The sequence below is a fragment of the Ambystoma mexicanum genome, chromosome 12 (assembly GCF_040938575.1).
Source record: "Ambystoma mexicanum isolate Mex_15411 chromosome 12, UKY_AmexF1_1, whole genome shotgun sequence".
Taxonomy (NCBI): Eukaryota; Metazoa; Chordata; class Amphibia; order Caudata; family Ambystomatidae; genus Ambystoma; species Ambystoma mexicanum.
In genome coordinates this window covers 603,768,232-603,783,720 of record NC_090936.1, presented here as the reverse complement: position 1 = coordinate 603,783,720, position 15,489 = coordinate 603,768,232, and the positions used below count along the sequence as shown (strand labels likewise).

The 15,489-nt window shown below is 45.1% G+C and overlaps 1 protein-coding gene across 8 annotated transcripts in view; it reads left to right on the top strand.

Annotated features, from left to right (window-relative positions):
• SLC43A3 (solute carrier family 43 member 3) overlaps nucleotides 1-15,489 on the top strand; it is a 918,364-nt gene that overhangs the window by 368,779 nt on the left and 534,096 nt on the right. For all 8 annotated transcript variants that reach the window (XM_069629005.1, XM_069629006.1, XM_069629007.1 and 5 more), the window contains one exon: nucleotides 15,206-15,268. The gene's annotated coding sequence lies outside the window, so the exon portion shown is untranslated. The remainder of the gene's footprint in view (nucleotides 1-15,205; nucleotides 15,269-15,489) is intronic.

Here is a 15,489-nt window from a genome sequence, read left to right as displayed (position 1 = left end):
GTGCTTGAATGGTTCAATAACATATGACAAATTCAGCCTATGTCTACTAAATCTTCATTGCTGGTATTAATTTAATTTAAACTTTAATGTGATATAATATGAAAGAAAAATTCAAACTTTACACATAATAGATATGTGGTCGTTAATAATAACAATAAGAACAATAAACACATAATAATCAACAAATGATATTAACATTTTTAGATACACAGATAATAATATATCAAATTTTCAAATAAAATATAAAAATCGAGAATGAACAGTATTACCATCTTTACCTCAAGTGCCAAGCAAACTTATACCTATTGAGCAATGCTGTACATATTTACAAGTCTAATCGCATCCAGATCATGAAATAGACAGATGTTTATAGTATGCCAGTAACAAGTCCCACGGTGACATGCCTTACTTCGCCTTACAGTGCATACATTATTCAAATCAAGAGGCCCAGCTTTAATTCAAATTTTTGCAATATGCTATAGAGGGCTATGAACAAGTCCATGTTTGCAGGTGTTTGTACAATATAGCCAAAATGACATTTCACTAATGGTTCGAATATTATAAACAAACTCAGCAAGATGTAATGATATTGTACTGGTTAATGTCAGGCATTCCGTAAGGAGATGTTTGGCTGTCTCCAAGCATTCAGGTGATTTGCAAAGGCGACAAATTCGCTCATGGACAGGAATATTTTCCCTAGGTCCCCGGTTACATAAAGTGGGTAGTTGTTCCAGTCTGAACAGGATGATAAAACGTCTCAGCCTTTTCGTCGGACAGAGGTTCAAATATGCTTGGGGTTTCATAAAAGTGTACAATCTGTACTTAATGAATTGGTAGCTCTTTAGAGTGCTCAGGTGTGCAAAATTCTCAAGCCAGTCCCAAAGGTCCACCCTTTTCCCGAGTGCGTTTTGGACTTCCTTAGTATATACTGCCCCTCTATGTACCCAACCTATGTCGGCAAAGAATTCTGACATCAATTTGAATAGGGGTGAGGTGGTATATTTTTTGGCCACTTCGTGGTGTATCACAGACAGTAGTGGATTTGAGCAACCGCTAGTCATCTTCATTGCTGGTATTAAGAGACGCTGGCCACAGGTGGCAGGGGATGCAGGGAAAAACGTGTTGGCTATTTGCTTGCAAACAATGAAATTGCTATATTTTTGATGTTTAACCAATTAAATACAGCCTTCAGTGTTAACTTTAACGAGTGCATAAGCATTTATTTATAGTTGTGAGGCGCACTTTGAGACTTGGTGTGTGTTTTGTACTGTTTTTATTCTGTTGACGTTTCGGAAGCGCAACCATCAACCTCAACTGCAACTCCAATATATCCATTTTCCCAGGTACTTAGGACAGGTTGCTTGTTCATTCCAACCCTTTTTTTAGTTTTAGATAAGAGTTATTTTAGAGTCAATAAAAAGTCCTTTCTCAAAAGGAAACGGCAGCGATAGGTAAGTAAAATGCTTATCTTTCTAGGCTGGCAAGTACAAGAGGGACCAAGAGGGACCAGTAGTGTGAATAGGGGCAGTCTTTGGCAGGAAGAGTTACCTTTGTGCGAATACCCCCTAAGGAGACGTTTCTAGAGTTCCGTTGGAGGGACGTCCTCAAGAGTCACTTAAAAAAGGAGTTGTGCAGGAATGTAAAAAAGAACAAAGAAATGACCCGCTAGCAGCACCGGTGGATCAGGAGAGAAAAAAAAGGGGGGCCAAAAAAGTAGTTGCACAGGATGCGATTTGCGGGTTTCCAGTGGCCGTTACTTCAAGGGCTGTCCAGCAACCATCTTATGTTCCAGCAAAAGCACACTGGTGCAGATGGGACTCCAATCCGGTCTGCAAGAGTGATTATTCTCACTCCAGTGATTCCCGGGTCAGGGGTCAGTGCCAGAGGTGCTGCAGTGTAAACGGGATGCGGTCAGTGGAATTTGTCGATGCAAGCTTCCTACATCATCCTTGGCACAGGGTCTGGCTTCTGAGGATGTGGTTAGCTTTGAGAGACCTCCAGGCAGAATTGATTTTGAAGAAAGGTTGAAGAAACCATACTGGAAGGACCAGCCATGGAAGAGGGACCAGAAACAGGAGTATTGTGGTGTGGTTGTAGGAACCTGGGCTGCACTGGCCTCTGGAGTTATGCAGTTGTGGGAGATGGAACCAGTTTGCTTGCCCGACATCCTGAGAGGAAGATTCTCGAGTCTGGTCAGCTCAGAGACTTCAGAGTCCTGGCAATGAAGGGCCCCCACCTCTGTACCACAAAGTCAGGAGCTGTGATCCAGTTGTCCCCACCGGATCAGGGGAAAGAGCGCAGCTGAGGGTTCCTAGTTGTCGTCGTGGAGAGGCTGAGCTTCAGATTGTTCAGCACATCAAAAGATGGTGGTGCAAAGCTTTGGCCCTTCCTCGAGCAGCAGACCTTGCAGAGTGCAGGTACAGAGGTCCTGCTATAGACAAGTTGAGTTTGTAATGCCGGGGTCGGCATTTATCCCCCTCGGGAATCGGTAACACTGCACCCAATCACAATCACACCCCAGGAATCATGCAAACAGAGGGGTAGTTGGCCAATGGCACACCATCTCTTCAAGCACACTGACACATTTTTCAATGGTCTCCCGTATAAAAGAATGAATCCTCATTGTCCTAGAAACATCTGTATATGCCAGTCAGAACTGGTTTCAGGCTGACTACAGCTCATTTTCAATGACATTATGAGCCCTGTGTTCAACTTCCTGTATTTCAACATCAAGAAGCTCTGCATCTGTAATGTCTAGTTTGGTGTTACTATCACAATTCATTAGACGAGCAGAAATACAGGGTACTTTACTAGATTTGTTTAGTTGTGCAGACAAACCACTCACCTCGGCCATTTAATAAGATATACCACTGTGCTCGTCAATTACGCCACCCAGCAGTAGCCGTTGATGGCGAGTTCGGGGTCCAGAGCGCAACGAGACTGGCGAGGTGGGAGGAGCTGACATCACAGCTCAGAACTCAGGATTCAGCGGCATACAACGGCTATTGCCACGGGAACGTTGTAATTCCAAAAGGAAATTGCAGCAAGCTCCTTGCTCCCCAGCGCGACCCTGGTGTGACTGGGAGAGACTGGACTCTCGGCAGACTCATGCGCTGGCGCTACGCGCCACATGAAGCAATTATAGGCAGTCCACAAGTTCCTTAAAGGGATGGTAGCCACACTAGCAGGAGCACATGTTGTAGGCAAAATCCACAGTGACAACCAGCTTCAACAGAGACTGGGAGAGACTGGACTCTCGCCAGACGCACGTCAAACATATCATTAAAAAATGAAATCCACCAAGATGTTTTTTTCTTTCAAACTCACATTTCTGAACTATAAGCTATATGAATGCAAAGTTTTAAACTTTCATTTTCGATATTTACATTTCAAGCCTTGGTTTTTCAAACCTTCGGATTTTGAACTAAAGTCCTATGACCCTTTTGTCCTATAATCTGTTTTGAATTCCTAGAAAAAATCTATTTATGTATTTGCAGTTTTAAAGGCGCTCACACTGCCCAGGGGCATCGAGACGCTGTTACAGGAATATGTCTTAGTTGTGTATTTATATCGTGCTTATTACCCAGAGGTTTCTAAGCACGGACCCGGGGATCGAACCTGTGTTGCTTTGTGTCGTCTTGTTTCCAAGGTGAGCATGTTGCCGCTGAGCTATCCTCCCAGGATTTGAGAAATTGACTTCTGCTGAGGCTTGTACGAGAAAAAAACAATGCATATTCGACCCATAGACTGCAAAAAACATAATCTGCGATAGAGTGAGCGCCATGTAGCGGTCCAGCGGGAGAAGATAAATACACTGAGTATGATGCACGCTGCACACCCTAACTAAGATGGTTTAAATATAGTTCAATAGATTTCCTGAGTGTGATTTCAATACTATTTAAAGTGCGGGGGAGAAAAGACTGCCCTGGCACGTGAGCAGTGTGTTTACATAAGAAAAGTAAATTCCCAAAACGGGGAACTCCCATCCCCTGGACACTGTCTAGGGCTGAACGCCAAATTCTTGAATCTGTACGTTTGCTTATACATATACAGAAATTGCTTTAAATGCTTTGGAAAAAAGGTACACAATAGTTGGTACATTCCAACCCTATTTACATCATGTAAATCAATTTGATGCACATGATGTAAATAGGGTTGGAATGCACCATTTATGAGATGACAAATGACAAATTATCACGAGATGGTTTTTTTGGATTGTTTCTAGAATATTTTGAAGCAAGGTTCCCCAGATGAAGAGAGTTTATCTCAAAACGTGTTGGGCCAAAAAAACCTCTTTTCCCTTTCCTTTTTAATTGAAATTTGATGATTAAAAATACTGTATATATACAAATCATTATTGTTCATTGGAACATTGTTATTCTATCATTTACATTTTTTTATTTCAAGAACAAAAAAACGATTGTGACCCTTTTTCCAAGGCATTTAAAGACATTTCTGTATATGTAGATGCAAACATACGGATTCAAGAATTTGGCGTTTAGCCCTAGACAGTGTGATGGGAACGGGAGTTCCCCGTCTCAGCGGGAGAAGATGCCAATCCTTGTCTACCTTTGCTGAATGAGACACATGTTCTCAGTCTAATACCATTTCTCAGGGGGAGCACACAAATACTACCTCCCATTGTGAGTTGCAAGCGCACCTCCATCTTCTGAAACCCCCTTGTCACTTGTCTCTTAAGGTACATTGTTAGTGTATGAACTCAAAAAGCTCCTGCTGCTAAATTTCGATGAGAATACTCAACAGGTTTATTGATCTCTCATAGTAGCTCATTCACTTCTAAATCTCTGCCCACCCTTTTTAATTCCAGCATCCATTATGCATTTTTAAATGTTAGTATTATTTGACCACTGTTCTCATAAAGTTAGTTTTTAACTTTTTTCTTAATCTGATAAAAATTTGAAACCGTCTCGAGTGGTGCCAGACACCATTAGACTTCTTAATGGAACCAGGTATTGGCCATACCATCAAAAGTGTGACTTCAAAGAAACTATTTTCTGAAGTAAATTCATATGTAATAGACAAGCGTGGTGACGACACCCAATGATCACAATATTCTTCAAACTGTGAAGCCCAGTTGTTTTAGTTGCTTCGCTGTTTTCTTTGTTGTTTTGCTTTTTAAAGGTTTTTATAAGCCAATCAAAATAAAAAAAAATAAAAAGAAACTGTTTTCCCCTTTATGTTTGCGACTATCACTGGTTGATTTGGATAAAGGTCTGGTTTTGAGACCTATGTTTCCTACTCGCTCACGCTCCAGTAAACTCCATTTATGGTAGAACATGGCTGTTTCGCTATTCCCAAACAGATAGTTGGGTTATTCATGGACATCCCATCTTCTGATTTGCCTTGGCTTTCAGAAAGATTCCAGGTCCAAAGCAAGAAGGCCATAATGAGGCATTCCAACACTGTGGAGAGGGCTGCAACCAGGGTTCTCAGACCACATTCAGGTTTGGGACCAGGGTGTAGCAGAGTGTACATAACTAGGGTAAGGGAATAGAACCTCTCTTACAGTTCCTCCCCCAGGGTAGTCATGCATTATAATATGGTTCCATCTTATTTATTTATTGTATTTATTACACTTGTTAAAACGCCCAAACCCTGAGGAACCACAGCGTTGTTACAGACATCTTATAGTTGGTTAAACAGCATACAAGGATACATACATATAGACAGCATCTTAAAAACAGACAAGCAAAGTTGGAGAAGGTGCTCCGGACCTTACAGGGGTCATTGTCCTGGTGGTTAAGCGAGACACTGAGCTTTTAGGTGGAATGTTGGATGGGAAACATTAAGCTTTTTAAAAGTTAAGAACCTCTGTAGACCCACTGTCTACAATGGTCTGCAAATATTCTCATGTTAAAATTAAGCATTATTGCTTGCAGATGCTGGAAATAGCACCATGTATGCGCCCAAAAGCCTGACTTGTGTGTCGATGCACTGCTAGGCTGAGTGGCAGGCAGTCATTGAGGTGAGTTTGTGCCATTGGCCTTCTTCTTGCTCCCCTCTGGGACCGTGTCCATGTCATGGAAATGAAAGACTGCAGCAGAGGGAGAGAAGACAGTTCTTTGTTTCTGCGGCATGAGGCAAAGCCGCATGATAGCCAGTGAGATACTGTATGCACTGGAGTGGTGCTGAGAGGAAGAGGCATCCAGCGAGCACAGGTGGTTCAGGGAAAAGTTAAGTGTTTCGGGAGCGGCAGGGTAAAAGTTGAAATCCCGACTGACGTCAGGATCATGACTAGACAGGTCCATATGGCCGGAAGCCCTGGACCGTGATTGGCTGTCAGGATTCCAGCATTCTGGAGAAGGTGTTAATGACCATTAGCACCCTTTTTGAAATGTTGGTTGCAGCCCATCAGGAAGGAGTAAATCTGGGCACTGATATCTAATATTTTAGCCTCCCTGTGGTTGGTCACAATCAAGATTCTTTGCCTCGCTCCTCGTCTGCGGCTCACCTCTCTGTGCCCTGCTACCTCTGCCTTCTTGCTTGCGGTTTCCTCTGGTGTCTTCCCCACGCCAAGGCCTCCCTCTATCATGCACGTCAGCAGACCGCTCACCGTCTCCCTCTATGCCATGTGCACAGCAATGTCCTCACTCGCCTCTTCTCAATGCTGAGCCAGGTAATCCTGGTAAAGTGGCTCACCATCATGGGTGTAGTTTTAGGGGGGACAGGGGTGTTTGTCCCCCCCCGCAACTTTCATGGCACACCGTTTTGTTCCCATTCATTTGGCTGGGCCCCTTTCCTTCAGATGCCATGTACCCCCAACATTTTCAGCAAAGTTACTCCACTGCTCACTAGGCCTTGTTCTGTCCCTCCTTGTGGAGCCCCTTAAGGTGAGCTTCTGGTCACCTAATGGCTGGGATTGGCCTTTGTAGGCCCCCCGCCCTAAACTCCAGGATGCTAATGCTTATTTCTGCCACTGCATGGATTTGGATTAGTTCTCTATACTTGGAAATGCCAAGTAATAGCCATCAGTTTTCTGCAAGGAAATGTAGCTTTATAATTAGTTGTGTTGTCTGTATCAATGGTTGCAAGTTAAGTGCCGATTTACATACAAGCAAACATGGAGAGCGTAGTTGTTGTTTTTACTTAGTTTTCAAAATCATGTAGAACTCATTCATTGGAGCTTTACACTGGTGTCTGGTTACATCTCTTTATATTTTAACCATCTGCCAAAATGAATGTTCTTTGGGTATTGTATTTCATCTTTTATGCAGCTCTGGGTAGGTGTTTGAAAGTGTCTCCTGACAGTAAAAAAAATTCTGTTTTGACAGCTGCCTGTTCGTAAAGAACACCAACTAATCTTGACAGAATTTATTTATTTTGACTTGATATGTGATAAATAAACTCAATTCAAAGTTCTGAAAATTAAAAAATAAAGAGGTTGCTTAATATTACTTGTCCACCAACATTTTTGGAAAGTTCAGTGAGGCTCATTACGAGTATAGCTGCAAAACGGTCTTAATTCCACCACCCGGGTGTGTGGTGGAATAAACACCATATCACATGGCGGGAGTGCGCATCCACCATTTGTGGTAACAGTAATTCCGTCTAGCGGAAGTACCGCAGAAAACATACTGAGCAATGGTAAATCTGCCAATTATTTGCAGAATTACCGTTACCACCAGTTTCTTCAGCACTAAATCCACTGACGGAATTACCGCCGGCAGAAATAACGTCATCGCAGGAAACGGAAGTACTGCAACAGCCATCTTTAAAAACTCAGTCCATTGAAAATCAAACTGTAGGAGTCCCATCCGTCCTCAGAGGCAAGCAAAATCATTTCTGCATGTTCCTGATATGCAGATGCAAATACAAAATTTCAATGTCCAAGAAGTCACAGTAATAGAGGAGCAGGGGGTGGAACATTCTGATGTACTCTAGGGGGCCCAACATCGGAAGACCACCCAGCAGCACAAGAATGCCATCTGGGCAGACATCAAGGATAAGGTGGTGGCTGTAGGCCATAACCCACGTGATGCAGAGGACATGAAGAAGAGGTGGAATAACTTCAAGTCCAGAGTCTGCAACCTTATCTCAAACACTACAGTGAGAAGGCTACCACAGGTGGAGGCAGTAGATTGCCCTACAGCTGACCCCATGGGAGGAGATGGGCAGCAGCATCCTCCACATGCTGGGCCTGGAGTGCGTGGGCTCTGCTGATGTTGGAGCCAGCAGCCAGAGAGAACCTGGTGAGTGCATGAGTGCATGATGGGCCCATTGCAGAGCAACTCTGATGGCTCTGCAATGAGCCATCAGAGTTGAACACAAACTGCCATGCATCCAGGTGACAGCAACCTGACAATGCATGACCCATCCATGTGACCCTGCAGGCCATAACAACATGAGTCATTAAAGCCGTGATGCCCCTTACATTCCAAACTATCAGGATGACAAGGGCATGACATACACATCTACCACAATCGAACTGCAAGTAACAAGGGCTGATGCATATCTGCATTGCACATCACAACCACCCTTTGCACGCACACCAGTCACCCATGCACAGACACCACAGCAAGATTAGTACCAAACATGTAGCATGTGTCAAGAAAAGAACACCACTGGATGTGTATCTCCGACCAACAACCGCTGCAACTGGCCAGTAGCTGCAAGGGAAAGCAACTGGAATAGGATGACGCACACCTTGATTATTGAAAAAGGTAATGGTTTTGAACAAGTGTAAAGTAAATGTAATTTGATTTTAGGGGGCACGGGGAAAAAAACGACTCTGACACCAAAAGTCATTGGACTAATTGAAAAAAATAAATAATCCTCAATTGACGTATATCAAATGATGTTGTGAACAAACACCAATTACAACATACTCTTTGTATGTCTCATAGATTGATGCACAACGTGGCGTCCTTGACACTCGAACACCAAATGCAGATTACTCAACATTTGAATAAGAATTCTGACCTTACAGTGACTACACTACACGAGGTTTATATTCCTTGTTATTCTCATGATTTCCATTTTATTGATAGTCACCATGGTTAGACAACCCCTTGTTTATGTACTCTTAACAGACTCGTTATAATAGTCTGAACAAAAGAGGAATTTGTGAAACACATGTATATCGACTTTGTTTGAACACTGCTACACAGGTGCTTTCTACTCAATTGTGTTTTCATCACAAACTATCAAATATATAGAATGATGCACCGTTTACTGATACACACTTTCTGTTAATTTTATTTTTATTTTTTACATTTGTATAGCGCACAAGCAGCCCTCAGACATTGTGGCGCTGTTAGATGAGGGACACTTAGTTACAGAGGGGGTACAGGTTGAATATACATTTTTGGGATTTACTTTTGATCTTTTTAGGCACAGAATGGGTATGCATTTACATACAGATTGAGCAAACATTAGCAGTGTACAACATATTTAGGTATGCATACATGCAGTGTTTGGTGTCTGAGTGGGTTGGGTAAAGAGCATGGTTTTCAGGGCCTTTTTTCGAATGCCATATGAGATCCCTCTGCACATAATGGTGGAGGGAGAGCGTTCCATTGTAGGGATGCCAGGAATTGGAAGCTGGCGCCGCCTGCTCTGACTCTTTTGACCAGGGGTACGGTGAGCATGTTGGAGTAGGGCGCTCTAGTGGGTCTTACATACGTGGATGGGTGAATCCTTTGTGACAAGTAGGCAGGAGCAGTGAGGTGGATGCACTTGTGGATCAGTGCCAGGTCTTTCAATAATATGCCCTCTTTTACAGGGAGCCAGTGGGCTTGTTGTCTGGCGGCGGTGATGTGTTCCCTTTTGGTTATGCCCATAGCTGCGCGTAATGCACTGTTCTGGATGACTTGCAACTTGTCTAGGTTTTTTGTGGAAGTTCCTAGGAAGAGAACATTGCAGTAGTCTAACCTAGAGCCAGTGATGGCTCTTGCAATATTAGTGCAGTTCTCTTTAGAGAGGAAAGGTCTGGCTGCATTGAGTAGCTTAGCATGGTAGGCTGCAGAGGAGGCGATCGCGTTGACCTGCCTAGTCATGGATAAGGTAGAATCTAGGTAAACTCCCAGAGTTTTCACAGATTCCGATACTGGGATTCTAATGGAATCGAAGGCGAAGTTGCTGAATTGTGAGTCAAGGTTCTTGAGTGTGTCCGTGGAGCTTACCAGGAGAAGTTCTATTTTGTCTGAGTTCAGGCACAGACCGCTGGCTGCCATCCAGGTCTGGATGGTGTTGTATATGTTGTTCAGGGTTCTTGAGTCAGTGTCATAGTCGCCTGAGAGTGTGAGTGGGATCTGGGTATCGTCCGTGTAGTTGGTGTAGGAGATACCCAGACTGTCAACGATGAGTAAGACGGGGCGAGTGAATATGTTGTAGAGTGTGAGCGAGAGGCATGAGCCTTGGGGCACTCCATATAGCATGATGGTTGGCGAGGCAGCAGCTAGGTCAGAGAATACCTGTATGGATCTACCTTGTAAGAAGGATGTGATCCATGCAGTAGTATCAGGGGAGAATTTGGCCATGGTAGTGAGGTAGTGGCATAAGACGTCGTGGTCTACGAGGTCAAATGCAGCAGAGAGGTCGAGAAGCAAGAGTAGGGTTGGTTTGCCCGCATCTCTGGCATCGTCCATCTGGTCTTTTAGGTCGAGTAGGGCGGTTTCTGTCCCATGCCTGTGGAGTAAACCGGTATTGGGGCAATCCTAGGAGGTTGTTCTCCTCGATGAACTGTTGCACTTGCAGCTGAGCTGCCTTGTCGAGTATTTTTTGTAAAAAAGGGAAGCTGGTAATAGGCCTGTAGTTGTTTGGAGAAGTGGGATCGAGAGAGGTATTTTTTAAGAGTGGGCATACCCAGGCTTCCTTGAGGCAGGAGGGAATCTTGCCTGTGGCAAATAATGCATTAACAAATGCTGTGAGGAATGGGGCGAGTGTGTTGGCACAGTCCTTAATGATTGCAGCTGGGCATGTCTCCTTTACAGTTGGATGGCTTTATAGTTTTCATTATGCTGACCATGTCTTGTTCCTGAATAGCTTTGAAGGAGAATAGGGGGGCCGGCTGGGAGTTGGGTGCGTCTGTGGGTTGGGCAGCATTGTGGATCGGAGTGTTGGTTAGCAGATGGATGTGAAGTGTATTTGCTCCTGATGAAGGAATATATTTTCCAGAAACAGGTTGAGCTCTATATATTTTTCTATATACCTATGATTAATAAAATATTGTATGAAGTGCACTGTTGATTTGAACGAATACATGTGATATTTACTTGATTTAAAGTCAAAATTATACCTACTGATAAAGTTTGCATCACTACACATTGCCTGAGCTTCTGACTGGTATTTACCAGTAATAAGGCTGTGCAAGGGACGGGAGTGTCCGTTAATTGAGGATACTTTATTTTTTACAGTGTTGCCATGCCCACATGCAGACAATAATGCCCAACTTCATGTCATCATGACTCCACCACAACTAACAGAGGGCCCCTCAGCTGACAGTACTACAGAATACACAAGCAACATCCGTCCTGCCCTACATGTGTACATGTGACCCTGCAGGTCAGTGATGCACATGTCTGCACAGTCCAAGCAAGGCGCACCCCCACACCGACCATATGCACGCACATCAATCAATGCAGTAAACTGCCATTCTGTCACTAACGTGAAGTATGCTCACCTGGCGGTCTAGCACCCTGTGACCACATAGTACATGCAACACTACCCGACAACTCCCCAGACACATTTCCATCAAGGTATTGACGCACATTTTCATGTCTCCCAACAGGCATACAAGACACCAGGAACCCTCTGAAGGTGCCAGCACCTTGGCAAAACCAGCACAAACAGGCTCCTCAAAGGCCACAGGCCATGCTTCGTCCAAGAGTGGGAGTGTGCCCCCCAAAAAAAGAACCAGGGCGACAGTACTGCAACCTCCATGGCCACTTGCAGACCGGACACAATTGAAAGGCCTAGTCAGGCCATTACAGAGTCTGCAGCTCCATCCGCAACAGGGGCACCCCCCCCAACTTCTGGGGACACGGGAGAGCCTCACACTGGCCTGAGTGGTGACAACAGAAAGCCATGTGCTCCTCCCACTGCACCCGCTACCAACATGGTATCAGAGTCTTCCTCTTCCACTTCCAGTCCACTACATTCACCTGTGAGGCAATTCTCACCCGAATCCTCCCACAGCACAGCCTCCCGCCAATGCGTTCCTCCCCCTCCCCCTCCCCCTTGTCATCTCGCCATGTCCTCCACTTCCAGCAAGATGACGACTCGGATGACCATGCAGAGCAGCCAGAATGTCCAATGCACAATTTGGGTATGGCCCACGACGATTTACTCAGCCAGTGACTTGCCCCACATTGCAGGCCATCTGGGAGCAGCTGGACAGAAAAGAGGAACGGCAGGCGAAATTGCATGCCATTGTACCAGAGCAATTGGGCCATTCACTGGCCATGCGTGATGTCATCCAGGGGGCCTCCAGGCAGGTGCCCCGATCCATTGAATGGCTGTGCCGGAGTACAGTGCATACCAATGCAAGCAAAAGCCTCCCAGCCAGAGAGTGAGGGAGCTTGCAAAGCAGATCTTGGCATCACATGATGTCATGGCCAGGGGAATAAATGTGACCATGGAACAACTCTGGGGCAGTGCACCAGTCAGTTCGGTGTCAGCTACCCCTACTGAGGGGTTTTTGGCCGGCACACCACTGAGGCGCTCCCAGAGCAGCACGTCCCATGCTCCCCTGCCTGTGCAAAAAGGTGACAAATTGAAGTGCTAGTGTGCAGCACATAGGGCAGGCTGAGGGTGATGGAGTTGGCGATCAGGGTGTGGGGTGGCTGACGGAGTTGGGGATCAGGGTTTGTTAATCAGAAAATAAATCACTGTGGAATGTACAGTGTTTATTCTATGGTGGTGATGCATGTGCATTTAGTGAATATTCAGTGACGTCAGAGGTGCAGAAGTGCTAGGTATGTCCTGAGGTACCCTGTATTCACCTGCAATGTCTTCCTCATCATAGACAGGTGGGAATGGTCCTCACCTGGAGGCATTTGTATTTTCCTTTGTATGTACATGGTGTGCAACATAGAGCATATGACTGCCATTTTGCTAACTTTCTCAGGGCTGTACAAGAGGGCACCACCTGGGGGTTGAAGCACCGGAATCTGGGTTTCAACAATCAGAAGGTGCACTCAATGCATGTCCTTCTCCTCCTCCTATGCACATCATTATAGGCAGCCTCCTATGGGGTGCCAGGGTTCCTCTCAGGTATCATCAGCCAGGGTAACTGCAGATAGCCTGCATCACCTACAAAGCATTGAATGTACAGTGTTGGACATGGTGGTTTGTGTGTTGAAGCACACATATCTGGGCCAATGTGCGCTCATCTGTGCATGTAGATGACACACCTTGCATCATTTGTGGTGGATGGGCCTTGCCCCACTGAGTGCCATTTCAGTCATTCAGTGTATGGAACATCATTCATCATGTGTTTTGTCTATGCACTGACATCACCCATACAGCTGACGATATGGAGATGGTAGTAGGCCATGTACCGCCCTATGACCATGCATTGTCAGGGAATGGCTTTGACAGGTGCCTTGCTTGGTGTCCCTGATTGTGTTCTGCTACCTTGCATGCCAGGATGTCCTTTGGAGTCACCTGAGTTCAGCATGTGTACTGGGTTAAGTCAGTCATGGTTCATCACCTGTTATTTGCTTTACTGAAGATGCATCATGGGACTTGTAGTTGTGTCACATTACTCCTCATTCCGTTCTCCATGTGTTTCACAGTGCTATGTCTTTGTCAGATTGACTACTACTACTTACCCACAAGCCAGGTAAGATGTCCTCTGTGTGTGTCCATGTATGCTGGTAGGGTGCTGTTCCTCAGTATCATGGCATCATGTGTGGCACCAGGGTATCGGGCGCAGCAGTGGCTGATTGTGAGGTCGGCATTACATGTCATTTGGACATTCATGGAATGGAACTGTTTCCTGTTCCGGTATGCCTTGCGCCATTGCCTGTGGGGTGGACCAATACCACATGTGTGCAATCCACTGCCTCTTTGGTGTTGGGGATATAGGCAATGGCGCAGAAGCATGCCTTTGCTGGGTTTACCTGCGCCTGAGTGGTGGGCATGGAGATGTTCTGATGGGCATGCCTCGTGAGGACATCCAGGACTTGTTCCAGCACCTTTCAAAAAGTTTGCTGGGGCATCCCATGCAGTGTCTCAACAGTGTGCTTCAACACGCCTGTGGTACACAAGTGTAAGACGAACACAAGCTTTACCGGAGGGGATGGGGGCATGACAATTCGGATTGCTATGGCACTCTGGACAACAGCCTGGATCAGAGTGAGCAGGTCTGTGATGGTGGGACGGTCCAAACAATAGAGTGCCACTAATTGGTTGTCCGTCAGTGTCCAAGGGAATGGTCGGACACGTGGTTTGAGTGCCCTCCGCAGCATGTGTCTCCTGCACCTTTGTGGTGCCTGTCTCGTTCCCTACTGGGGTCTTGCGTGCTGCTCTAACTGGATGAATAGTATGAGGTTGTGGATCCCATAATCGATGTGTACTTGTGGCTGCATGTTGCTTTGATGTGTGTTCGCGGAAGGTGTGGGCCTTATATACTCCTCCTGAGTGGATCTGGTGCACCTATGCCTCGATTTTCATCACCTGTATGCATACACCTCCACCTTTTCAGTGGAGGTAACTGCACTGTGTTTTTGGCTGAATTACCGCTGATTTTCTATAGTAATTCAGCTGAATTTCCACTTAAAATACTGCAGAAATATATTTTTTTGTTTCTGGCAGTAATTCCACCGTAGATCTCGTGGAATTACCGATGGTGGTAATTCCACTGGTTGTAATTCCCATGGTGGGATCGGCTCCAATTTTCTAGTAAGCATAATTTGGCATAGTGGTAAAAGTGGCAGTAACGGATTTACCACCAATTGTACCACTTACTGCCATACTCATAATGAGGCCCAATGTCCTTAGAATACATGGTGAGTTTGGGATTTAAAACATTTCTGTGGCTGTTTTGGAAGAATGCAGAGGTGAGATGAATTAAAACCCCCTCATCAACGGATTTCACTCTCTAGTCCTAGTATTTTCAATGAATTCTCTTCATGATAGAGGGCCAAATACTTTCAAACTGTTGGATGTAAAATATAATTGAACTGGTGGGTAACTTTCAGAGATATTTTTGGAAAATAAAGGTTAATATTTCTCATTGCAGGCACACCGCGAGACCCCTTTGCTGACACGCTGCTGACTTTGATGAACGAGGGAAGAGTGAAAGGTGAGCCCTGGTCGGTTGCTATTTAAAGAAACACCTTCCTGCTAGGATGGAAAGAAACCTGCAACTTGTGGAAAAACTTCCTTCATGTGACCCCCAGCGCAACTCTAAACACGTTTCCATTAGCGTAGCCTGATCTTATCTCCACATCCATCCAATCCAGCAGACTGCTGCCCTAAATTAAGTGGGTTCAATGGCAGCCTTTGAAATTACTGGGGGTATCC